General features: G+C 46.0%; 1 protein-coding gene and 1 non-coding gene across 5 annotated transcripts in view; one reads left to right on the forward strand and one right to left on the reverse strand.

Moving 5' to 3' along the window:
* Positions 1 to 604: 604 nt before the first annotated feature.
* TRNAE-CUC (transfer RNA glutamic acid (anticodon CUC)) lies at positions 605 to 676 on the reverse strand. Its single transcript has one exon. It is a non-coding gene; the product is annotated as a tRNA-Glu (tRNA).
* Positions 677 to 1,465: 789 nt separating this feature from the next.
* The window catches only part of NCOA7 (nuclear receptor coactivator 7), a 158,001-nt gene continuing 131,983 nt past the window's right edge, over positions 1,466 to 27,483 (forward strand). The window contains exon 1 of one of the 4 annotated variants that reach the window (XM_055310424.1): positions 1,466 to 1,810. The gene's annotated coding sequence lies outside the window, so the exon portion shown is untranslated. Of the gene's footprint in view, positions 1,811 to 10,857; positions 10,882 to 11,326; positions 11,523 to 27,483 lie in introns of those variants that run through there. The other 3 variants (XM_055310425.1, XM_055310426.1, XM_055310423.1) reach the window with 3 other exon arrangements.

Consider the following 27,483-nt stretch of genomic DNA (forward strand, 5'->3'; position numbering starts at 1 on the left):
AACTGCGATAGGCAGCCCTCTTTGGCCCTTCCTGTGCTGGGGGCCACGACTCTACTTCTGGACATTTCTGCTGGAATTACCTACAGAGAACAGGGTCAGCCCCGGGGAGGGGTGTGGGCTCCATCTCCCGTGCATTGCTCCTCCCTCCACGATGTTCTGAGCTCCGGTTTATTTAAGGAGATGAGCCCTGCAACAGACGCGTCCCCCACGTCCCCACCCACCACCTACTTACTGTCCTTCCTCTCCACCCACCCTCCTCTCTGTGCAGGCCTCCTCCCGTGCGGGTCTCCTGCAACCCCCACCTTTCACCTTGCTCCCTTCCAGCTCTGCAGTCCCGATCTGGGTACGGCGTCTCACCAGGTGCTCCAGCAGGTGGAACCCGGTGTCTACAGCCTCCTCTGTGCCGTCCCTCCCCCCCCATCCCCCCTCCAGGGAGCTCGGTGGCACACGGAAGGAACCAGCCGCTGTACCTGGGCGGAAAAGGCATATTTTAAATCTCAGATTAAACAACATTCAAACACGAATTCAACTTTTATGATTGAATAAAACTAGTATGATAAGAACTCAAAAGAATTTTAGGTGATCGGATTAGAAAAAGACGTGCTTCCCTGACCGGGAATCGAACCCGGGCCGCGGCGGTGAGAGCGCCGAATCCTAACCACTAGACCACCAGGGAACTTGAACACAGCCTTGCCCGAAACGCATTTGCCACTTGAAGATCCCTGCGCGGCCCCGGCCGCGGGGAGGCGCCGCCCCGAGCTCCGCCCACTCCGTCCCCGGGACTCGCAGGCTCCGAACCAGGCGGGTCCCGGCGCCGCCGCCGCCTTCCCCCGCGACCCGCGGGAGGAGCCTGCGTCACTCCCGCTGATCCAGCGCGGGGCCCGGGGGCTCGGAACCGGCCTCCTCCGTCTCCTGAGCTCTCGGCCGCCCTTTCCGACCCTGCGCCCTGCCGGCGTCCCTCGGCTCCCGCGGGGTCGGGCCCCCCAGCGCCGCCCCCACGCGCGGACCGACGGCTGGTCCCCGCGGGGAGCGCCTACCGCCGCGGAGCCGGCCCGGCGCTCGCCCTCCGCACCTGCCGGGGTGAAGGGCACGCGGCCTGGGGCACGGATCCGGGCGGCCGTGGTGCTCGATCCGCAGGCTCAGGCCGCGGAGCTGGAGCGCGTGGGCGGCGGGCCCCGGGAGGAGCCGCGGGGAGCGCCCGCACCTGCACCTGCACCGGCGGGCCCCGGGAGGAGCCGCGGGGAGCACCCGCACCTGCACCTGCACCGGCGGGCCCCCGGGAAGAACCGCCAGGAGCACCTGCACCCGCACCTGCATCTGCTCCCGCACCCGGGGCCCGGGAAGAGCTGTGGGCGGCGGGCCCCGGAACAACCGCGGAGAGCACCCGAACCTGCACCCGCACGCGCACCCGCACCCGCACCGGCGGGCCCCCGGGAAGAACCGCCGGGAGCTCCTGCACCCGCACCCGCACTTGTACCCGGGAAGAACCGCAGGGAGCACTTGCATCCGCACCTGCACCTGCACCCGGGTAGAACCGCGGGGAGCACCTGCACCAGCACCCGCACCTGCACCCAGGAAGCCCTCCACACCAGCTGCGTTTCCACGATCCTCGCCTTGTTCCAAGTGCTACCGACCCGGCACCAGCTTCGCCTCCCCGCCTGGTGTGCGGGCCGCGGCCGGGCGTGAGGCAACCACCAGAGGAGTAAAGGAGCCCCTTGGGCCAGCCCCGCTTCAGAGCCTCCTGAGACACGGAGCCGGAGCCCCAGGATGCAGCTCCGCTTGGAAGTGGCGAGGTTCCAGGTGGACACAGGTAACCAGGCGCCCCCGCCCCGCTGCAAGGTGGGGGGAGGCTTAAGGAAAATTGATCAGTCGCCACGTCCTCCAGCCCCGGGCCGCTTAGCCGAGCGGATGCTGTTTCTTATTTTCAACAACTCAGAGATGGTTTGGGTGATTGATAGCGTTTGTCTAGAATTGTTTAATAATATGCAAGCAGGTAGGTTAAAAGGATGTTTAAAGCCTGATAAGGATGGAAGGATCACAAGAAATTTCGAAACTTCACTCTATGTGAGGACACGCACCTCTCTCCTCTCTCAAGGAACTTTTAGGACACCAAGTTCAGTAGGTGGAGCTCTTTGTTCTGAATTCGGGGTTACCAGAGCTTCCTGGCAAAGGATCTGGGTTAGAATACAAAGATCACGCAGCAAAGAGAAGGACAAGAAGGTACAGTGAAGGCCGTCAGCCCTCTCATTTCCCGGGTCATTGCTTTCTTCTTCTCAGAGGTAACCGGTGTCAACAGTTTCTTCTGTATCCTTCTAGAAGCAGTCTATGCATATACAAACTAGTATGTTTCTCTTTTTCCCGACTTTTTATCTTGAAAAATTCCAAACCTACAGAAAATTGCAAGTGTAGGACAATGAACACACATACACCCTTCAACTGAACTTGTTGGGTCCAATTTAGTAAGACCAGCAACATGTGACTGTCGTGCATTGAAATGTAACTAGCACAAACACTAGGTGTTCTAGAAGTGACGAATGCCTACTGGTTTTTTTAAGCCTTCATATAGAAAAAAAAAAGTAAAATAAATAAAATATCTCATTAATAATTTTTACAGTGATTACATTTACATTTTTAAATTAGGAATATACTTGGGTTGGGGCGCCTGGGTGGCTCAGCTGGTTTAGTGCAGGAGTCTTGATTTTGGCTGAAATCAAGTGGTGAGATTGAGCCCCTTGTCCTCCACACCAGGCGTGGAGGCAGCTTGGGATTCTCCTTCTGCCCCTCCACGCCAATCCAGGCTGCATGCTCTCTCTCTAAAAAAAGAAAGAAACATATTGGGTTAAAATATTATTAAAATTTATTTCACTTTTTAACATATCTACTAGAATATTTAAGATTATATACATGCCTAGCATTATATTTCTATTTTACTGTACTGATCTAGATTCACCAGTTGTTACTGTTTTGCCATATTTACTTTCTCTTGATCTTTTTTCTGAAGAATTTTGGGTTAGTTGTAGATATAATGCTTCACTTTTAAATACTTTATTGTATATTTCCTAAGAACAAGAGATACAATGATCACACTTAGGAAATTTAAATTTAATACAATCTTATTATTTATTATACAGTTAAAAATCAAATATGTTAGTTGTCATAATAACACTTATACTTTTTTTTTTTAACCCAGGATTGACTTAAGGATTATACAATGCATTCAGTTGTCACATTTCTGTTGTCTCCTTTCTGTACTCTGGAACAATTCCCCCCAACCTTTTTTTTTTTTTAACAGTATTGATGTTTTTGAATAGTGAAAGACAGTTGTTTCAGAAAGGCCCTCAGTTCAGATAAATATTTCTTTTGACAAGAAAAGAATCTTAAGGGGCACTTGGGTGGCTCAGTGGTTGAGCGTCTGCCTTTGGCTCAGGTCACGATCCTGGGGTCCTGGGATTGAGCCTCCTATCATGCTCCCCGCAGGGAGCCTGCTTCTCTCTCTGCCTGTGTCTCTGCCTCTCTCTGTGTGTCTCTCATGAATAAATGAATAAAATCTAAAGCTACAACAACAACAACAAAAAAAAAACAGAACCTTAAGTGATGGGTCCTTCTCAGTGCATTACATCAGAAGGCACTAATGCTGATATTTCACATTATCTCTCACAGTCAATGTTGTGCCAGAATAATGGCCCCCATGGGGGTGACCCTGGGGTAATCTCCAGCACGCATGAACATGTTACTTCACATGGCAGTTGGAACTTTGCAGATGTGATTAAAGATTTTGAGATACAGGAAGTATCCTGGGTTATCTGACTAGGTCCAAAACGATCAGAAGGGTCCTTATAAGTGAAGGAGAGAGGTAAGAGAGTTCATATCCCAGTGAGATGACTTGAGGACAACTCAACCTACCTTTGCTGGCTTTGAGGAAGGAGGAAGGGGGACCCTGAGCTGAGCAATCCAGGTGGCCTCTAGAAGATGAGAAAGGCAAGGACGTGGATTCTCCCCTAGAGCCTCCAGAAAGAAAACAGCCCTGCCAACACCTAGATTTTTAGGCTAGTGAGACCCGTGTCAGACTTCTGGATTCCAGAACTGTAAGATAATAAATTCATGTGGTTTCAGCCATTAAGTTTGTGCTGATTTTTTTTTTAAGATTTTATTCATTTTTTTCATAAGAGACACACACAGAGAGAGAGGCAGAGACACAGGCAGAGGGAGAAGCAGGCTCCATGCAGGAGCCCGATGTGGGACTCCGTCCTGGGACCCCAGGATCATGCTTCGAGTCAAAGGTTGAGTCAAAGGCTCAACCGCTGAGCCACCCAGGTGTCCCTGTGCTGATTTTTTTATAGCAGCTACAGGAAACATGGTAAATGTGAGCATTTGGTTAAGGTGTCCGCTGTACCTTGAGAACATATGAATCTTCTCCTCAGCAAACTTTCACCCACTGACAGTCTTTGTTTGGATCAGTTATTACCATAGTGATTGCAAAATGCTGTTATTTTAGCATTCTCCTGGGAACAACTTCCCTTTCTCTTTTTATTCTCTATTTAATTTTTAAATATCAGTTTGGACTCATATTCATTCTTTTTCTGTTTTTGTGTTTTTATTCAATGTGTTCTAATCCATCACTATCATCTTTTTTAATAATTAAATTGTCCCAAATTTGGCCAAAGGAGTCCTTCTAATTTGGCTTCTGTATTGTTTTGGTGTGACTCTTAAATTTTTGAGCACTTCTTTACCTTCTGTCAAAAAGTGGTTCAGGTATACCCTGCACTTTATAGATTGACTCAAGGAGAATTAAGATCTTTATGCATTTATCTTTTCTTTTTTAATTTCCTTGTTTTATTTTTACACAAAAAGGACGTACTCTATATTTTCTAACCTTTTTTATTACTATCTTTTGAAGGATGTCCATCCTTTATATAAAAAAATTTCTCATTACTTTTGATAACTACATAGTATTCTGCTGTTTAGATATATTATTAAAGCAGTTTCATATCGGTTATTTAGATTATTTAAAATCTTTTGCTTTTGCCAGAGTACCAATATGAATAACTTGGCCCAACATAGTTTAGCATTTAGTTTTTACTAATTTTCCCCCAAATGACCCAACTTAGAGTGCCAACCATAGATTTGAAAATGTTGTTATATATTGGAAGAAAAATCATGATATCCAATTCAAATTGACTTATAATTTATTGACAATTTTATATTTCAATTTGATTTCAGTATGACTCAGCTATTATTCTGTTCATTAATTTCTTCATTTATTAAACAAATATTTATTGACTAATATAAGTCAGGGACTATATTAGGCACCAAAGACATCAAGATGAACAAAATGGGATTCCTGACTTGAAGTTTAGTCTCGTGGGTTCAAGTAAATAAGGAATTACAGTAGAGTAGTGAATAATAAGAAACATGTAGGACTATCCTTTACTAAATTTACTTAGTAGGGATGCCTGGGTGGCTCAGTGGTTATAAGAATCTGCCTTCGGCTCAGGGCGTGATCCTGGAGTCCCAGGATGGAGTCTCCCATCAGGCTCCCTGCATGGAGCCTGCTTCTCCCTCTGCCTGTGTCTCCGCCTCTCTGTGTGTCTCTCATGAATAAATAAATAAAATCTTTTAAAAGTAAGTTTATTTAATAGATTAAAAATGCACCACTCATCAAGCACATTATATTGATGAGAACGTAAAATGGCACAGCTACTCTGGAAAATAATTTGACAGTTTCTTAAAAAAGTAAACATAAGACTTAACAATTGTACTCTTGGGAACTTATCCCAGAGAAATGAAAAAACTTATGTTCACATAAAATCTGTCCACACATGTTTATAGCAGCTTTTTTTTTTTTTTAATAATAGCCCCAAACTAGAAACAACAAAAATGTCCTTTAATGAGTGAAGGGTTAAACTGTGGTACATCCATACCATGGAATACTTATTTTGAAAGTATTTAAATACTTATTTAAAAGCATCAAACCACTGATCCATAGCACAGCTTGGATGAATCCCCAAGGAGTTATGAAAAAGCCAATCTAAAAGGTTACAATTTTTTTTAATTATGAGAGGAGAAAGAATTAGTGATTTGCAAGAATTAGAGATGTGGCTGGAGGAAGATGGATGCAACTATCAAGGGGCAGGTCAGGGGAGCTTTGTGGAATAGAACAGTCCTGCATCTTATTGTGGTGGTGGTAGCATAATCGATGCAGATGATAAAATTGCATAGAACACCCAAACACTCACCAAAGTGTATGTAAAACTGCTGAAATATAAATAAGCTGGAAAGAGCATACCAATGTCATTTTTCTGGTTCTGATGTTGTACTGGAGTTCCCCAGGATATCACTATTGAGGGACAACTGGGGCAGTGGGGGTGGGTGGGGGGAATCCGGGACTTCCCTACAGATTTTTTGCAACTTTTTGTAAATCTATAATTATATCCTTTGAAAAAAAAAAAAAACCCTTCTCAGCCTATTGCACTGTACATTTATTTCCTCTAATAAATCCAAGCCACAACTATCAGCTTAGTTTAGGAATTCATTTCAGAATTTTAAATATCTTAGCTATGATGTCTTTGTACCAGCTTATTTGACTAAGTTTTTCAGAAAATGTAAAAAATATCTAATGAATTCTCAAGCTATTGAGATTTTTTTTTAGCAGAAATAAGACAGCAGGAGGTTTCCAAGAGCAGATACTTTTTTTTTTTTTTTAAATGAGCCTTGAAGAAAAGAAAAGGGCAAATTTATTGCGTTTAATAATAATCAGCCATTGGGTCTATGTGCTAACAGGCACCCAGACAGCAATCCATTTCTGTAGACGTCAGTATTTCTTTCTCAATACACTCTGGCACCCTCCTCCTTTCAAATGACAAGATTTCTAGCTCCTCCTTAGACTTTATAACTAACAGAAGCACTGAGCCTTGGCCCACCCACAAAAGGACCTATTTACATTTTTCTCAAAATTCCAGATGGTATCCATGATGTGCTGGACCAATTACACCAGTTGTCAAAATGAACCACTGCCTTCAACACTATTAAATAGTGAACTCAATTCTTTCTCTTTAGGTCCAGGATGACTACCTGCAGACCTCCACAGATGTCACTAGCATTTCCCTCCCATGGAACTCCTGTGTCTTAGCCAACCTAAGTCAGGTGTGTGATAGCAGGTGTCCTGTGCTAGGAAGAGACAGATGGGTTTGACCACTACAGAGTGAACTTTCTTGGAGCCAGTGAACTAAACTCATCACTCAATACCCAAATCTCCTCTCCAACACCTTTACAGAGAAAAGGTCCAAAGGAGTTTCCATCTTCAGTGGCTGTGAGCTCATTGCTTATCCAAGGAGCCTTTCATTCTGGCAAAGTTTTAGAGCAGTAGTTGCTGATGTTCCTGGAATTCCAGTTCAAGGAAAGGTAACCAGTGTTGTGTTTAAAAACAGACACACTGGAGGCACTTGGGTGACTCAGGTGGTTGACTATCTCTTGATTTTGCGGAGGTCATGATCTCAGAGTGGGGAGAGGGAGCCCCTGTGTTGGGCTCAGCATGGATTCTGCTTAAGATTCTCTCCTTCTTCCTTGGCCCTTCTCCCCACACACATATACACACACCCCCCCCTTTGCAGGGATGTATTTTTTTTCTCTCCCTCAAAAAAAAAAAAAAAAAAGAAAAGAAGAAACACACACACACACACACACACACACACACACACGCCACACTTCATTACAAAATTATCTTTAGATACATATGTAAGAAAAAGTACTGCACACATTTGCAATACAGTTGCTATTGTTTGGTGATGTTTCCCAAAGCCATTCAGGAAGTGCTTCAGAGAACACCTGATGCCTGAACCCAGGTATCTAGTTACCCCCCACTGGTCCAATTTCTACCCTGTGCAGCAAAAAAGAGGAAGACAAGGGGAAGACAATCTTTTCTTAAATTAAGAACTAAAGAGAATTCTGCTTCTCCATATCCATCCCAAAGTGTCATCATCCAGTGTTCTTTATCCCAGAAAAAGTGAGATGGCAATTCTACCTAAATTGACCTACAATGGCCTCTGACCTTCAACAGAGATAAAAAGGATGGCTTCCATATTAACATAGGCCCTCCTAGCCATAAAAAATAGTATCACATCGTAATCTTTCATTAACTCAACATTTACCAAGCACCTGGTAGCCAAGTACATGAAAAGTGCTAGGGAAACAACTTTTTTTTAAAGATTTTATTTATTTTAGAGAGATAGAGTACCCACATGCGTGGGCATGGGGAAGGGCAGAGGGAGGGAATCTCAAGCAGACTTTGGGCTGAGCCAGTGGCAGGATCTGATCTCACAACCCTGAGATCATGACCTGAGCTGAAATCAAGAATCCAAGGCTTAAGTGGCTGAGCCACCCGGGCACCCCAGGGATATAATTTTTTTAAAGGAAATCTTTATTATAATAATGTATATTATTAGAGTAATAACTTTTCTTGAAGGTCATATTCTAGACCTTAGTCTAAGCATCATTTGTGGATTACCTCGTTTAATCCCTATACCCAACCCTGCAAAGTTGATACTATAACTGATAAGGGAACAGAGGTGAAGCAACATATCCTAGGTCAGCACAGGTAGAGCTATAGTCTGTAGTCAGAACCTGAATTCTTAGAGATTGCCGTGGTCTTGAAAAGTACACATTCTAATGAGGTTCCATCTTTAGTGTACCAGGATTTCCCAAATTATCTTACGTATTTTATCTTATCTTCCAATTAAAAATTCACTTTCTGTTTAGACTGGCACTATCCAGAATAGGTTTTTTTTTTTGTGTGTGTGTGTGTGTGTGTGTGATAATGGAAGTGTTCTATTCTGTCCAAAAGAGTAGTCAACTAGCCATCTGTGGCTCTTCAGCATTTAAAGTATGACTAGTGGAATGAAAAAACACATTTTTAAATTTAAGTGTCTGCATGTGGCTAGCGTTGGACAGCACACACATACTAGAAGATAAGGAAATGATTTTATTTATTCTGATTTCTCCAGAAAGACAGGGCTTAGGCAAATCAATAAATGCTAAGTTAATGAATGAGAAGGAACTGGTGAAGAATCTTTAAGGAGAATTTTCTCTCCCTATAAGCCGAGGAACAGAAATCTTTATTATACCAGGACTTAATTAATATAAACTGTAATGTTATAACAAGCATATGATACGGTATGCGGTCCTAGAGGAGTTCATGAAGATAGGAAAGAGGATTCTTAAATTACATTGTTTTGAAAGGGTGACAAACATTTTATAATTGATGCTTACTACTTTTAAAATACGTACTCAAAAAAAATAAAAAAAAAATAAAATACGTACTCAGCTCTATCTTTGCCTAATAAAGATCACTAGCTTCCTGACATAACACGGGGTCTGGATAAAGAAAAAAAGAGGTGACACCTGGATGGCTCAGGGGTTGAGCATCTGCCTTTGGCTCAGGGCGTGACCCCGGGGTCCTGGGATGGAGTCCCACGTGGGGTTCCCTGCCGGAAGCCTGCTTCTCCCTCTGCCTCTCTCTGTCTCTCATGAATACACTAAAAAAAAAAAAAAAAAAAAAAAAAAAAAAACCACTCAAAATACAAAAGGGGACTCTTGGTGGTGGTAAAGGGATGGAAATCGCCAAGAATTGCACCTCAATGAACATTTCTACAAATGTCCTTCCACAAACTGCCTTTTAAAGCAGACTTCTTTATAAATTTTGTTAGAGTAAGCAAGTGCTAAATTCTCATTAAGTGACTTTGTTCAGTCTCCTATGTATCACATATAGACATAAACATTTCTATAATTGAGCTATCCTGAATTTGGGGGGCAAAATATCATGAATAATAATAGGTATCTCTTGAATATTAACTGGAGCTCTGGATCAGAGTCCTCAAAGTGGCCAAGTCATGTGCCACAGTTTTCTGACTCCTAAGCAGTTCAGCTCCGACCTTGCTGCACATGGAACTCCTCTCCAGAAGTCTCAGCGATTTTATCAGTTTGTACTGCTATGGAACATGTCTTATCGTTGCCCACTTTTTAATAATTAACCTTAGGTTTCAAAATCATAAAAGCACCCATCAAAGAAGTGCGAGAACGGATTAGCTTCTCTGGAGATCCCAAACAACGTTCCCTTAACTAAGATCAGCTCTTTGGATTTTAATGGTCTAATATTCCCTTGAAAACAATCTGCGAATGCCTAACTGGAGGTCCAGTTTCACGTCTGTTCAGGGCAGAACTGGGCAATCTTTCCTTACCTTGCAAGATAGTATACACCGTGACCACTTGCAACAGAAATCCCCAAGCCACCGCTGTTACACGCTTGGCCCCGCCCTCCAGGAGGAGCTGTTAGAGCCTAGGCAGCATCAACAACCCAGAGGAGGCCTCTATCTAGCGTGGCCTCTGAAATACCAACGTTATCACACCAGCTGCATGCAGACTCTGCCTTGAGGTTTTTGGTTGTTTTTTTTTTTTCTGTGTGTAAGGGTAAACCTCAAGGCCAAAGCCTCCCCGTCATCTTGCAGCGCTGGTCGTGGGACCGTAGGGGAACAGCTCCCAAGAGGGGTGCTCACCAGCACTGCCCCACTGCCGCTGCACATCCTCCCAGCCCAGGCCCTCGCGGTCCCCGCCACCCGGCGGCCTGGAGGCCCCAAGTGCTCCGTCCCTCCTGCCGTGATGATCGCGATTCGGCAGCATCCGGGATGCTGTTCCCGGGTCGGGGCGGGGCCGGGGCGGGTGGAGATGCGGGGCCCCCAGCAAGGACAGAAGGATGGATTCATTGCGGCCAGTGGTCCCCAAGCTGGAAGCACACTCCAGGCTTTGAGGCTCGGGGAGCCGCTCCGTCACCCGGCTCTGCTCTCAGAGCCTCGCTTCCCGGGACCAGCGGCGGCCGCGGCCCGGGGCGAGGTAAGCGGAGGCCCCAGGCCGTCCCGCCCGGCGTCCGGCCGGCCCGGGGGCTGCGAGCTCCGCCGTCTCGGCGGCGTCACCACGGGCCGGGGCCTGCGGAGGCCGCGCGCGCAGCTCTCCGGGGCGGAGCCGCCGGGCCGGGGCTGGGCCGCTGCGGGGGCGCCCCGCCTTGCAGCTCCGAGGTCGCCGGAGCATGCTGCAGCCCGTGCCGCCGAGCCTCCATACGCTGCCGCCGAGCCTCCACACGCTGCCGCCGAGCCTCCGGGCCCCGCCGCCGAGGGGCGCAGAGCGTGGCGCGCCCGGGCGGAGCTAGAGGCGGACGCCGCACCGCGTCGCGCCGCCCGCACTTCCCCGCCCCCGCCGGGCCCGCGAGCCTGTGGGGCCGCCGTCCCGACCGCGGGCGCAGCTGCGGCGCGGGCGAGGTGCCGCGCGGGGAGAGGCTCGCGGAGCCCCGGCGGCGCCGGTCCAGGCTGCGGACGCCGGGCCCTGGTCCCCGGGGGCGCGCCCCCTCCCCCCCGCTGCCCCGGCCCCGTGCCCCTCGCCGCGCGAAGCCCCCTCCCCGCAGAGGATGCGCCCCTCCGCGCCCGGCTGCGTAGGCCACCGCTCCCCAGACCCGAGGAGCCGGCGCCCCCGCCCTGTAGGTAGGTGGGCGACGCGGGGGCCCGGCTGGGCGGCGGCTGCCGCCGCTGCTGCTGCTGCTGCTGCTGCTGGCGCCGCGGGGCGGGGCGGGGGGCCCGGCGAGCGCCCCGAGGTGTGCTAATGGCGCTGGGCGCCGACCCCGTCCACCTGACAGCCTCCCCCGGGGCGCGGCGGGCCGGGCGCGGGGGAGGAGAGCTTGACCCCTCCGCGGCCGCCCCCTCGGGGCCCGGGGGCTAGTGGCTCCCTGGGGAGGGGGGGTGCGGGGGGAGGATGCTCGGGAGCTCGGCTGGGGACGTGTCACCGTAAGGCTTCGGCCCCGGGAGCAGATGCGCCCTTCCCGGGTGAGCCGAGCGCGCAGCGGCGCCGGGCGGTGCTCGGGCCGCACGGAGAGGCAGCCCCGGGGCGCCTTCCAGGCTCTTCCAGGCGACCCTGCAGGGCCGCGCAGCGAAGGCCCTCCCCGAACTCGGCCTTTTCCCGAGGTGGAGGAGGCCGGGGTGTTCCTGTGCCGCCCACGGAGGAGCCCCCCGCTTGCGAGAAGGGCTGTGTTTTCGGGGTGGCAAGTTTGATACAGGTGTCGGGAGTTGAGAATCTGCTGGAAGGATGCACCGCGGGCGGCCGGCAGAGGCAGCCTTGGGCGCAGCCCAGCTTCCAGCTTCCAGCTCCCAGCGAGGGTTTGTTAGGGTTTCTATGGTTTGTATTTTTTGAGAAACTGGTGTGTGAATTCTCCACCACCCCCACCCCCCACCCCCGTGCAAGGTGTGAAGTTCATACATGAGGGCTTTAGGGCAGGATGATCTCTTCACGGGCCATGCTTTTGGTTTTGTTTGTTTGCTTCTTTTAAAAAAAAAATTATATTAAGCAAGAAGGTTTAGGGTTTTGGAAAGTAGATAGATCCTGTGAACTCCAATTCTGTATTTTAACGTATTAAGGTGGAGAGCTTTGGAAAATGAGCTCCAGGACAGAGAGAGTCTTGCTCAGTTCTGTAATCCTCTGCGTCTGATGCATGGTGGGTGCTCATTAGTTATTTGTCGAATGACCTATGTTTCATCTAAAGACAATTTAGGATTTCAGTGTATTTGTCCTGTGGCTCTTGAAGTTAACTGGATTTTAAAAATTGCCTGTTTGCATGAAGTGTCAAATTGTCTTGACATTTACGTATGAATTTTGGCATTGGTAGGGCCACATGCTGTCTTTCTCTAATTGTGTTATTAAATGGAGTAATTCTCCTCCCCCCCTAACATAAGCGCGTTTCCATGTCTGAGCTTGCGGGTCTTCTAGTCTTGTTGGTAATGAAACCTATTCCGATTAAACTCTCAAACACAATTTCAAAAATACAATTCATGTTTATAAGAAAATTCTGTTACTCTGGAGGTAACAGGGATTCGGTTAATAAGTAACATATTAACTCCCTTTAGGCTTGAGTTGTGGATGATCTAATTATAATGTATCTTGTTACAGGTAGAGGTAAAAATAAAACATTTAGGAGTGTTTGTGGCTCTGAGTGATTCAGAATAAATGGTGTGGATACCTATTTCTAACTGTGTAGGTTTTCCTTAGTATATAAGCATATCAATTTCCAAATTTGACAACTTGCGTGTGTTGGTGGTATAGTGGTGGGCATAGCTGCTTTCCAAAATCGAGAATTTGGGAATCAGAGTTTTGGAAGATTCAGTGTCTTTCGGCTTTTAAATTTTGTGTTACCTTGGAAAAAATCAAGGATAACTGCATCATATTTCATTTGCATTATTTTTGCACTGTGAAATTTCCTGTTTTGATTTTGTTTTTATTTTCCTCTTATGTAAGCCTCATGAATCAGTATTTACCTCTTTCCAATAACTTTATTTAATGAAATTATCTGGGAGTGGTCCAGTTTTTTTCTTTTCCTGTTGTCTTTACTTTTTTGGTCATTTTTTTATTTTTTACGATTTTATTTTTAAGTAATCTCTACACCCAACATGGGGCTCAACACTCACAACCTCAAGATAAAGGGTCCCATGCCCCATAGGCTGAACCAGCCACGGTCCCCTTTTTTTGTCATTTTAATACCTTGCCACTAGCCTCGTTACATATTACCTCAAAGACTTATTTTCATAAAACTCCGGGAAACCATAGTTTATTGCTATTGCTTCTCCAGCCTACTTGGGCGTTTCCTACATGGTGAGGAAGTCACAGTTTTATGTAAAAGGAGGTAAGATTGGGGGAACCACAGTGGGAGGGAACAGATGAAAGATACTACGATTTATTAAAAGAAAGCAAAAATCAGCCCCCAAATAAAGATAATTACATTTTGTATGCCTTACATTTGTGATTAAGAATATTAAGCAGTTAATTTACATTGCTTTTACTTGTTCACTTTAATTTCTCAAAGAGACCTCCTCTGTGGTTACAGTGAACTCTTTTTTACTTTGTTGCAGATAATAAACTTATTTGTTTATTGGACAAATACAAATTGAGTAGTTAGGCTGTGCTGACACTCTTGGCCTTGAAACCAGTTAAGTTAGAGCTAGTTTTTAATCTCACAATGGGAGAGGCCTTTTTCTCTGTGCGTCCTGCATCCAAATGCGCAATGCCTCTGTGATTGGATGACTCACTATCAGGGCCCTGTCTGCTGAACCCCCAGCACCCTGCCTCCATATGCACTTGTTATTCTTTAGATCCAATGCGATCCACTCAATTTACATATGTTGCAGCCAAAATTGTTATGGTTGCAGAGAAAGTATGGAAAAATTTGTATGAGCTTGAATTTCAAATATGGGGAGCTGGTGGTTGAAGCAGAATTGCTGCCTACCAACCTCCCTTGAAAAATGGCATAGAATGCCGTTCTTTCTGTACATACCGGGGAATATCAGTTGTCTGCTCATAAATTTGACCTGAATATTATTTGACAGAAATGACTCTTCTAGAAGTTTGGCAGAATAAAGGCCATAAAGTCTACCCATTCCACTCCCATTCTAGGTGTCGGACCAGGAAGCTACCCAGATTTTCAAAAACGATGTACTTTGGTGACCTTATTTCTTATCTTTTGTGCCCCTCCCCTCCTCTCTCCCCAACTGTGCACATGCTTAGGGATTCTACTACTCATAGCTGTCACAAGGAATCTACTGTTTAGGTTACTCAAGAGATGTAGTTACCAAGGTCATCGTTCGATTGGGAGCTCTTGTGTAAAGACCCAGGCAAGTTCCATTTAGTGATAGAAGATGAAGAAAAGCTTTACTTGCTGTTGTGTGTGGCTTTTTTTTTTTTTTTCATCATGCAAAACTAGCATCAGATAATTGATTACATTTCCCTTTCTGATTTGGCAACTAGCAAATGCAGAATCAGATTTGCAACTCGATTTTAATAGCCCTATAAAAAAACCTATGACCTGATATCGATGTTCTAAGTTTCCCTTTAGTATTGAGCTTCTGTTTTACCTTATTTTCCTTGATTCTGATTTTTATCTAATTATATTTTCTCCCTTTATTGAATTTATTATTTAAAGCTGACTCATATCCTTTGTGAAACAAGGCAAAACATAATATATAAATCCAAATGAAAGCATTTACAGAATTGATCTCTGGACACATGTTTTTGATTAGCAAGTTTAATCGATTCCATTAAATATGTTTTGGACAAGTATTGCAAATTTAGTATATTTGAGGTTATATATCCAGATGGAAAACGGTATGCCCTAGTTTAGCAAGATTAAATTCCAGTTATGTGTATTTGAGCTTATTTGGCCAAATGGAAAACAATGTTCCATAGTTTTGCAAAACTGAATTCCACTTATTTTGTAATATTAGATTTATGTTCACTTACTACTAATTCAAAATTGGTAAAACCATTCAATGTAAGCCAGTTATTTCTGGAGTGTCTGCCTTAGGTGCTTTGTTAGGCTGAACAGGAGATTGATTCCACATAATTTTTAAAAAGTCATTTTTAGCCACGGGGCTAGCCCGATTACCTTAACACTCCCCACACGAGACCTCACATCTGACCTGTTTCACATCAGTAAACTATTTGATTCATCTTTGTTTTTATGAATCAGGTTAATTCTTCTTTGAGCCTCCTTTATATACCGTAAAATTTGAGCAGACTGAGTTAATTGACCACACTTCATCTTCATTCTGGTATTTTGACAACTACTCGTTAAGTTGGTTGAACTTAACCAGGTGGTTATTTACATTTATGTGATGCCAAGTTCATTTTGAGAACGTTTTCACCCAGGCAGACAGAGAGATTGGCCCTTTCTACAGGTCAGTCATGGGTGTGGTCCAGGAGCCTTTGGGACAAAACTAATCTGAGTTCAAAAGCAGGACTTGAAACCTCAGAGTCGTTTGGAGAGAGAGGCAGGCAGATTTTCACACCGAAGCATTTCCTTTCGATAACCTTACTCTCCTTTAACATTGGTTTTGGTGGCAGGTACTACCTTCAGGTGATTCAAAAGGTGCAAATGGATCTGCAGTAGAAGGACCCTCATCCCTGCCCCTGGTTAGCAGCCGTCCTGTCGGTTCTCGGGGATCCTTGGGGGACCTCTCAGCATTTGCGAGCAGATGGGACCATGCAGTCTGCTCCTTCTGTCTCCTGGCCATTTCTCGAATCCCCTCTCTCCGTCCCCCTGGCCTTGTTAGGCTCCTCGGAGGCCTGGGACCGCAGCCTGCATCTTACCCTCTGCTGCCTTTCGGCTCCCTACCCTCAGCTGGGCTTCCTTCTGGGCTTCCTGCTGCGGACCCCCTACCCGGGCACGAGCCCCCCCCCCCCCCAGAGTACAGTGGTCCCTCGGCGCTGAGCAATCCACCTATTGCCCCCGTGCCGCCCTGTCATGGGCCTGACCCTCAACTGTTCTCGATTGCCACCCCTCCCTGCCCCAATGTATGGGTCCTCTAAAAATCTGATGAAAGGTCATGAGCTCGTGACCCCCGCATGCCCTCCTTTGGCCCCCACAGCCCTGGCCAGGCAGGGTGGGGGGCTCTGCGGGCCTCCAAGCTGCTCCCACTGCCACCCAGCACGCTCCTCCATCTCCCCAAGCCTCCTTGCCTGGAACCCTCCGTGTCCTGCTTTCCTTGCAAGCCCCGCTGGGTTCTGGGGCCGTCCCTCGGGCGACCTTAGTGGGGTGCCCATAAACCTGCCCAGGCAGCCCCAGGAAATTCCAACAGCCCGCATGGTTCCGTCCTGGAACAGGCCTTTCTCATCAACAGCAGAATTGCTCTTCTAGTAGCAATTAACTGTGATTTTGGATAGCATGCTAAGACTGGTTCATTTATTTATTTTAATTTTTTATAAACGATGTTATTTATTTATTCATGAGAGACACACAGAGAGAGGCAGGGACACAGGCAGAGGGAGAAGCAGGCTCCCTGCTGGGAGCCCGATGCGGGGCTCCATCCCGGGACCCCGGGGTCATGTCCTGAGCCGAAGGAGGTGTCCAACTGCTTGCTGAGCCACCCAGGCCTCCTGCTAAGCCCGGTCTAAAAAAAAACAAAAAACAAAAAACAAAAAAACCCAATGTTAAAGCTTTTTTTTTTTTTTTACTATTTTATTTTTTTAAATTTTATTTTATTATTTCATTCTTCCAGAGTAGAAGCAGGGAGGTCGGCAGAGGGAGAGGGAAAAGCAGGCTTCCTGCCGTGGGGGGCCCCTGGGATCATGACCTGAGCCACCCTGGCACCCCCCAAGTTGAAGTAACAATAGTAAAGCTTTTCCCACATTGACAGGATCATAGGTAATTTCTATTTTTCACATTTTTATTATCCATATGTATTATAATGATACTGATTAGAAATTAAAATTAGTGTATCTTAGGATTCTTTTATTTTTTTATTTTTTTTTAAAGATTTTATTTATTCATGAGAGACACAGAAAGAGAGGGAGAGACACAGGCAGAGGTAGAAGCAGGCCCCATGCTGGCAGCCTGATGTGGGACTCAATCCCAGAACCTCAGGACCACACCAAAGGGGCCAAAGGCAGGTGCTAAACCACTGAGCCACCCAGGGATCCCCATGAATTCTTTTATTTAACCATTCATGGCTCTTCTGCTCCCACCCCCCGCTCCGTAGAGTACATACCTGTATCATTTTCTCTAGCATCCCTGCCTTCTCGAATTCTCTCTCAAATGTGTTAACACTCATTCAAAATAATGTTCCTGTGTATTATGGCCCTCATCTGGGAGAGTGTCTCTTAGGCCTCTGCCCTTGAATTTGCCTCTGTAACTGGTACGCAGAGTGGCAACAGCTTCCAGATTGGGTGGCCTTAGACACTGATCCTGACGAGTGATGTGAACTCTCTGGAGAGAGTGGTCTCTCCAAAGAAGTGACTCCTAAAGATGCGAATGAGGTATTTTTGATTCCAAGCCAAGTAATCCGAGGGTGCCCTGCATGCCTGGTTGTTACTGCAGTGTGCCTAGCACCAGGTAATTTGCTGTTGACTGAGTAGCAGAGGGTTTGCAAAGTAAGAATATAGTTGTGTCTGTTCAACACTGTTCGTGTGGAATCCCGACTGGTGGATGATTCTGGTCACTCATCAGGTCTCCCTTGTAGAGTGGGATAAATTCGCAAGGTGACTTTGTAGGTATGAGATCCTTCAAGGTCTTCCATTTTCCTGCTGTGATTCTGACCTCACTAAGCACACATCAGATTTCCTGATTCTTTTGGCAGACGTGTTCAAACCAGGAATTGAAGGTGTCCAGAGTGGCAATGATGAGTCTTCTAGCCATTGGATGAGAATAGCCCCTGCTGTGTGATCTAAAGCACAGTTTTAGGCTATTAGTGTGTTGGGAGGGCCAGCTGAGTCCCAGGGCTTTACATCTGAGCCCTCCTGCCTGGGTCCTGGTGGTTCCCTCAACACACTGCCTGCCTGGCGGGTCCCACTGCAACAGATCGTTAACACCCCTCTGGTACCTCAAATCATAGCAGTTTGCAAAATAGTTTCAATTTAATATGCCTTACCTGTTTAAAAAGCATTCTAGTTAGGATTGTTTTAGTCCCTTCAGGCTTCTATGACAAAATACCATACGCTGGGTGGCTTATAAACAGCAAAATTTACTGCTCCCAGTTCTAGAGACTGGAAGTCCAAGATCAGGGTGCCAGCATGGTCGAGGTCTCTCGAGGTCGAGGTCGAAGCCTCTTTTCCAGGTTTGTGAACCGCTGTCTTCTCATTGTACTCTTACATGGTAGAAGGAGCTAGGGATCCCTCTGGGCCCTCTTTTATGAGGCCACTCATCCCGTTGATGGGGGTGGTGGTGGTCTGGTCCTACCTCATGCCTAATCACTTCCCAAGGGCCCCACCTGGTACTATCACCAGGGCATTAGGTTTCCAACATATGAATTTGGGGTTGGGGGCACACAAAGAGTCTATGGCCGGAGTAGGAAATTTGCAGAATGGTAACTACCAATGGCCAAGACATGGAAAAATATTCAACTGAATTGCATCAAAGAAATGCAGATTGTAGTCAGATTTTAGAAGTCCGTGACAGCGCTGGCAAAGTTGAGGTTGAGTCCTATTCCTCGGTGAGAGGGTATGTCACTATACTTTAGATTGAGAACAGTTTAGCTAGTAGAATTGTTTGGCACCAGTGGTTCTATTCTAAGAGTACATCCTAAGGAAATCAGGAATGAGGCTTAATGTCAGCAATTAGCACGCTGTCTCTGGGAGGTATGAGGAATGGGCGAGGGGTTCAGTGGAGGGAGGGATACTAGAGCCAGTTGTCCGGCTTGCAATCCTGTCCACTGTTTACCAGCTGTGTGACCTGAGGCAAGTTGATTTCTCCTTGATTTTCTCATCCGTAAAATGAAGATGATAGTATCTACCTCCCACATTGAGATTTAGGTAAACTGATATATGTGAAGTACTGTCACAGAGTAAGCAACTGTTAAGTATTAGTAATTATCAAGGGTGATCGGTGGAAACTTGGAGACAGACCACAGTGGAGGCATTTGTTAAGGGACAGTATAGAGTATATCAAACTCTGTGCACAAAAGGATCATAATCTGACTTTAAAATGCACCTACATAGAAGGAAAGACAGGAAAGTAACAGTGGTCAAGCTTTTCCCACATTGACAGGGTCGTAGGTAATTTTTTTCCCACATTTTTATTATCTGTATGTATTATAATGACACTTGTTAGAAATTAAAATTAATGTATCTTAGGAGTCTTATATTCTCAACTTTTCTCTACCAAATACATATTCATTTTGACATATTTTACTTTCTCTTCCTCCTTTCAAAGCTACTAATATTTCACTTCCCCAACATTCTCACCCACATACCATCTGTTTGGTATTTTCCTGCACTTAGCTTGCTTGTTTTGTGTATAGATCAGGCCCAAGGCTAGTCCTTCAAGAGTAAGTAGACCGAGTGAAAGGACTGACGGCATTTTGGTGGTGTGGTGGCTTGCTGATGGAGGTTTAAGCCAGAGAATGCAGCTAAGGCACTGCATCCTTTCCACACTTCAGGCACTCATCCCCATCTCCCACTCCCCATCTGTTGGACCCGGCTCCCCAGTACCCCCCCCACACACACACACGGGGTAATTCCTGCCTCCCGCCTCTTGACTCCCCCTTTATTTGAGGTTTCCCTGCACATTTCTTCCTTGAAAGCTGACATTCTGCACAAGGTTGATACTTAATGCCACGAACGCTTTCCAGGATGGCTACCCTATCCCTGATTTTAGTTATTTTGGCACTGAACTGTTTGTACCACACATCAAATATTGACTTGTTTTCATAGCCTAGTTGTTCTTACAGTAGGCTGATAGGACTGTGTTTTTTTTTTTTTAAGATTTTATTTATTTGAGAGAGAGACAGTGAGAGCATGAGTGGGGTCGACAGGTGGGGAGGGGCAGGGGGAGAGGGAGAAGCACATTCCTCACTGAGCAGGGATGGGCTCGATCCTGGGACCCTGGGATCATGACTTGAGCCAGAGGCAGACTCTTTTTTTTTTTTTTAGAAATGATATTTCTTTTTTTTTTAATTTATTTTATTTTATTTTATTTATTTATGATAGGCACACAGTGAGAGAGAGAGAGAGGCAGAGACATAGGCAGAGGGAGAAGCAGGCTCCATGCACCGGGAGCCCGATGTGGGATTCGATCCCGGGTCTCCAGGATCGCGCCCTGGGCCAAAGGCAGGCGCTAAACTGCTGCGCCACCCAGGGATCCCCAGAGGCAGACTCTTAACCTACTGAGCCTCCCAGGCACCCTGGAACTGTGTTTTATATTACTCTATGCCCTTCAGTTTTCTAGCACAGTGGTATTCATGTGTGTACATGGGACACAGGACAATTGGGTGTTGTTGTGTTGATAATATTCTTAAGAGATAGTTTATGAGCTTTCTGTTCTATCTTTCCTGCCCAACCTTCTCCTTTCTTTCTTTGCAGAATTAAACTGTGACCTCATTTGGTTTTCTCAGTCTTATATTTATCTGAAATTTTGATAATGAATTTTCATTTTTTTTTGAATTTTCATTTCTAAAGACTAAAGAGCTCAACTGTGAGAACCATGGTTAGCAATGGATTTACAGTTGGGGCCCAGTAATATACAAACTAACCCTAATTGCAAGGACACTTCTATCATCAACTCTAAAAATACTGCTTGTTTGATCAAGGCAATTTAATGAATCTTCCAGAGAATGTGTTTAAAGTTCTTAAACGTGATGGATTCTCATAGATCTTGCATTTCCTGGAAAGGACAAAAATCGTGGGGAACATTTTCCTATATCTGCCCTCATAGTCTGGACCAGTGTCTTCCCAACTAGGATTGATGTGCCCCATGAGGGTAAGGGAAGAAATTGCTAGAATGTATCATCTTTTCATGACTTCTATTTTTGTTATATGTTTTGAAATGCATCTATTAGTGCAGAAGACATGTTTTTTATAAGTAAAAATAATATACTTACCAGGATTTTATGCTCAGAGACTTTTATTGATGGAATGTAACTTTTAAAAATGGAGACCCAAAAAAATAAAAAATAAAATAAAAAATTTAAAGAATTAAAAATAAAAATGGAGACCCTTGATCCAAATAAAAGGCGAGACTCGGTGTTCCATACCCTTAATTGGTTTCTGTTGGGTATTTAGCCATAACCAAAGGAAAAAAAAAAAAGTATTCAACGTAAATCCTGTGCTAGCCTAGACGAGGAGCTGTAATGTGTGTGTACACACGTGCCTGCACTTGTGCACATAAAACATAAGGCACAGTCCCGGCCTTTGGAGAGCCAGCAGCCTGATGAGGATGAGGCACGAAGCGCAACCAGTTAGAAAGCGGTCCGAGGCGGCGTAGCACGCACGGGCAACCCAGCAGCCTGGTGGGGGCGGGGGGGGTCAGACTGCAGTCGCCAGCGTCTGGGACGGTGGCGTAATATGGGCGTCAGGTCAGTCCTTTGTCCCCCCCATTCAAAGAAGCCGTGCTCCGATGATCTCCCCGGTACAGATGCCAAGTAACCGAGGGAGCTTTCTGCTCCAAGACTCCGCAAAATTTTACCGGTGTTCTCAAGTACTTGCTCACCTTTCTTTACGTTCTAAGAGGAAGAATGGCCAGGTGGGAAAGTCACAGCACTTTGGGGGGGGGAGGAATCCTTTGGCACAGTGCGAAGGGCGGACAGTTTAAGATGAGTGAATTCCTCCAGCGCACAGGGGCGGGCCGCGCCAAGAGCTCTAGCGTGAGACAGCTGTCCCCTGGCTGCGTGGGGCTTCTGGTGACTCGGTGGCCGTCCTTGGCTTGCGGCGCATCACCCCCATCTCTGCTTCCCCATCCCCTGGCCTCCTCCCAGGGGGGCCCTAGCTCCGTAGGGCCGTCGTCTTAGAAGGACACCCGCAGTAGAGGCCGCCATGCTCCCTGTGACCTCATCCTAACCAGTTGCGTCTGCAAGTGCCCTTCCCCGAATAAGGTCGTGGTGTGTAGGACGTGGATGCAGCGTAAACGTTTTGAGGGCCGGGCGGCGGGGGGGGGGGGGGGGACCACAGTTCACCGCATAAGCCCAGGCGGTAGCCAGGTCCGCAGGTGGATATACCAAGATGTGCCTAAGGCCGCCTCGCTGTCAGGTGATGCCTTCTTTTGGCTAAATTTCCGGAGCCATGCACGCTGGTTAGGGGGCAAATGGCACCTGGAAGGGAGGGCGCTTTCTCGGCTGGGTTAGTGGCCCCCGGTCTCTGGGCCTCGGTATTCCAGCCTGGCACAGGATTCTTCTCAACAGTGGTACGTACTGTGTGGCTTTGATCCTCCTGCAAAAAATCCACAAGGTAATTTGTGGATCAGGATATTTCTTTTTTTTTTTTAATTTTTGTTTATTTATGATAGTCACAGAGAGAGAGAGAGAGAGGGAGAGAGAGGCAGAGACATAGGCAGAGGGAGAAGCAGTCTCCATGCACCGGGAGCCCGATGTCGGATTCGATCCCGGGTCTCCAGGATCGCGCCCTGGGCCAAAGGCAGGCGCCAAACCGCTGCGCCACCCAGGGATCCCCGGATCAGGATATTTCTAAGGGTGTTTGGGGCTTTTTGTGGTGATAGTGCTGCAGAACGGCCTCCAAATCTTCGTGGCTTAGAACCACAATTATTTATTTCACATTCATAAATCTGCCCATTGCCTGCGGTTTGGCCACTCCGGGTTGGGTTGGGCGAGGGGGGGGGGTGGCCTCCAAAGTGCAGGTAGGAGCTCAGGCCTGTTCCACGTGTCTCCATCCTGGGACCCGGCTGAAGACGGGGGATCGGTACCTGATGCAGGCTCATCGGGTGGAGGGTAGAAGCTGGCCAGGCCTCTCAGAGCCTCCGGGTGAACTGGGGCACCCCGTTTGTCCTCAACCTCCTGGTCCCAACCGGCCACATGGCCGAGTGGCGGAGGTGCGTACTCTGCGTCGTGGCACGGAGCATGAGACGGCCAGCTGCCTGCAGCCCAGGGCATGACCCCGGGGTCCTGGGATCCAGTCCTGTGTTGGGCTCCCTGCATGGAGCCTGCTTCTCCCTCGGCCTGTGTCTCTGCCTCTCTCACTCTCTCTCTGTCTCTCATGGATAAATAAATAAACTCTTAAAAAAATTTAAAAAAAAAGAAAATGTATTTAAACCATAAACTTGGTTTCTTAACCCAATCTCTTGGAAAATTGTAGTTGGATTCACATATATATATATTTTTTAACACGAAGAGGTCCTAGACCTTCACAATGCTGATTTAATTTTGTGTTCTGCAGATTGCCTGTGCCTTCGACACTTTCCATTATGCCTTTTTCCTGAACCTATATCTGCGGATTTAGCACATTTTGGATCCTACCGACCAACGCACTACATGTCCTCTCCATCTACGTCAGACGTACAATCATAGTCCTCTTGAGCATCTGAGAGGGAACATGTTCCATAAGGGTGAAAGTGTTCTGGTTTAGGGACACAATGGCTGATGGTGCACAGTGTTGAAACACAACCATGTGTGGTTGTTTTCAGTGTTGTCCCGCTTCAGGCCCCTTTCCTAACAACACTGGCTCATGTGACCTGCCCCTTTTCTTGTCGTTAACACTTTTCTGTGCTGAAACAGATTTTATTAGTCATCGATTTTTTTTGGTCCCATCCCTATTTTCTGATTGTTTTATTTATGTTAATTTTACCTCCTTGTCAAAAATCAAAGGTTTCTTAGAGCCTGTTGGGTCCTTTTGGTAGTCATAGGTTTTAGATGAATAGTATAGTGGTAGGAATAAGACATGTTTTTAGTAAATGCTTATTGAATTGAAGAGATTGCTAATGAATAGGTGACAAAGCACTGTTTCGAAGTAAGTGCAAATTATTTATTGCGTCTTGTACTCTCCGTATAAATAATTGTGCTGAAGGCACATTAAAAAGTGATAGTTCTATTTTTTAGTTTGTATTTTTACAACTATGCACATAGTCCGGGGTATTTCGAAAATGCATTCAGTTGCAGATACTATCCTTAAGGATGAAGAAGCTGGTTACCTTTTCCTTAGTGAAATGGTTTACCTTGTAGAGTGAACTTCTCTGGCCCTTGATTGCCTCAAAAGACACTCAAATTGCATTGTTGAAAAACTAGTTCTTTACAAAGAAAATAAAGGCATTGCATTTATGACCTCTTTTTATCCATAACGTTTTATTCATTTTGTTTGCATCAGTCACCTCTAATTCAGATCTACCAAACAGACACCTCCCACTAAGTGATCATCATAACAACAATAATAAGTTAGTAATAGTAACTGCTGCTCACACTTATTTCTGTCCTAAAATTGAAGGAATTGGGGCCTGGTGTAAGACTACAACTTTAGCAGTGACAGCATTTGCTGTGAGCACAGGGAGCTGGCACAGCCATTCCCTTTGGCACCTATTCTCTGAAGGCCTTGGGGAAGGAGCTTCAGTTCTGAACTAGTAGAGAGACTCCAAAGAGTGTGGAGCTTATTATTCCTTTTGGGCCAAGGCCAGAAGAGGTCTGCAAGCAATCAATCGATCAATTAAAAAAAAAAAATCAAAAGGCCAGAGATCCTAGGATTTTAGCAATAGGTCTGATAAAATAAAAATGCATTCCAGAAGTAATTGAGGACAAACTTTTGTTCCCATGTCACCTGTTCCTTTGTTGATGCTCTTTGGTGCCTTCCAGCTTTAGATTCATCTCAGAGACCATCTAGGGACGATCTCACAGTGCTAGAGCCACAGCCGGGGGTGTCCCCACAAACCACTTCTGTGAGTGATGTGGGCATCAGATTTTTCCCCAGTCTTGTGAAAGACAATCATGTGCATGTAGCAGACACCCAATACATAGTGGTTGATGGTAAAAAAGAGGAAGTTTTCCCTATGTATGAGAGATGAGGTTGCCAGAGTAGTCTCTCCTCTGTTTTCACCGCCTCTAATAACTTTCTATATGACCTTCTGTGTATTTTTCTCCTCTGATCTGTCTCTGTGCACTGGTGGAAAACTTTATGACACGAAATGCTTTTATTCTTATGAATATTAATGAGAGAATGCATGCAGTACATTAACAGCCTCTGGTAGAATTTTTATAGAATCATGATTTTTAGTTCTAAAAAGAACCTATGATTTTAGTCTCTAGGGAAAAAAAAGGACTCATAACTTTATAAAGAGATGTTATTTTGAAAAGATGAAGGGACGCCTGGGGGGGGCTCAGCGGTTGAGCGTCTGCCTTCAGCTCAGGGCGTGACCCCAAGGTCCTGGGATTGAGTCCCACATGGGGCTCCCTGCAGGGAGCCTGCTTCTCCCTCTGCCTGTGTCTCTGCTTCTGTCTCTGTGTCTCTCCTGGATACATAAATAAATACAATCTTAAAAAAAAAAAAGATTCCATTTTCTGATTCTGATTCTCTGTCTTTACTAATTTTCAGTGGAAAAATAACTGGATTGGCAGATGATATTTCACAACAACAGAAACAAAAGATGGCCAACTAAGAAATATTTCTGGTGTATTCAAAGTTATGCCATTACTTCCCTTCTGAAGACTTCAGAGAGAATTCATTTAGTTTAGGGAATTAATGGTTAGCTCTTTGAAAGCCTGACTTTTTAGGCAGTGAGTATTTATTTGAATGCAAGGCCAAGTTCACTGCCATGCATTTGTTAATGAATAGTAGTGAGGAGCCTAAATCCCCTTTAGGACTTAGGTCCTAAAAGACAGTTGGGCAAAAAGCTGGTGTTCACACTCTTGTTTTTTTTTTTTTAATGGTGGGTAAATGCAGAGAGAACCAGGCAGTTGAAGTGAAAATTCTGTGCAGAGATCTAGCCTCGCATTAGAGTGGGTTTGTAGTGGGTTTGACCTTGGCACCAGGTAAGGGCTGATTATTCTGGCTCTCACTCTTCTGGTTGTTTGACCTTGATTAAGTTCTTTAACCTTTCTGAACTTCAGATTCTTTATCTGAAAAGGATTAAAAGTATTAACTCCCTCAGTGGGTCAGAAAGATTAAACAATGTAACAGCATCGAACCAAAAACTTGGTGCATGTGGTTAATGTTCAGTAAAGGTTTAACTGTAGCTGATGGCTGTCTGACGGCTTTATATTTACTGGAGCTGCCTAGCCTCAGTTCATTTATTTTTATTTATTTGTTTTTTTAAGATTTTATTTATTCATGAGAGACAGAGAGAGAGTGAGGCAGAGACACAGGCAGAGGGAGAAGCAGGCTCCCTCTGGGGACTCTGATGTGGGACTGGATCCCGGGACCTTGGGATCATGACCTGAGCCCAAGGCAGACGCTCAACCACTGAGCCACACAGGCGTCCCCTGAGTTTGTTTATTATGTGATTTTTCTGTTTGGGGCACATTTGAATCTAGCTCTTCAGGTGCTTTTGAAGGGAGGTATCATTTGCATGAATACTGGAACATTTGGGTTGGCTGCATAGAATTTTCTATTCCATGGGGCAGGAGACTCTAGAGATACCTCCTGGACACACTTAACCTCTTATAACAGCCCTTTGCAGGTAAGGAAGCCGAGGACTAGAAAAACCGGGTACATTGTCCAAAGTTACACACTTTGGCAATGCTGGAGTCTGGATGTTAACCAGGCCGGGGTCCTGCTCCAGTGATGCCTTAATGACAGAGGTCACAGAGGTCAGGTGAAGGACAGCTTCTTGCAGAGAACTTCTTGTGCATGGAGTTTATATAATCTCAGCTTTGAAAGAATTTTTGGAATTAATAATTTTTCATTACAGTTTTTAAAAATATTAGTTTACCCACAGAGCTTGACTTTCCTCTAGAATCATGCATGGTTCTCAATGAGTGTAATATCCCCCCCCCCGCCCCCACCAGGATGCAGTTAGTTTCTCACAGTTATTGGGGGGTGGCGGGGGTGGGAGGTGGGGAGGGACACACTCTTGGCATTTTGTTGGGAGGATGGAGAAGCATCGAATGCCCTGTATTGAGTGGGATGGTTCTGGACAACAAGGAATAGTCCCTGACACTCAGGAATTTTCTATCTGCTGTAGGACCTCTGTGAGTATTTATTGGGACATTTATAAAGAAAGGGTAGCTTTAAATTACCATGTTTAGAAATACCCGATTATTATTT

The sequence above is a fragment of the Nyctereutes procyonoides genome, unplaced genomic scaffold (assembly GCF_905146905.1).
Source record: "Nyctereutes procyonoides isolate TBG_1078 unplaced genomic scaffold, NYPRO_anot_genome, whole genome shotgun sequence".
Taxonomy (NCBI): domain Eukaryota; kingdom Metazoa; phylum Chordata; class Mammalia; order Carnivora; family Canidae; genus Nyctereutes; species Nyctereutes procyonoides.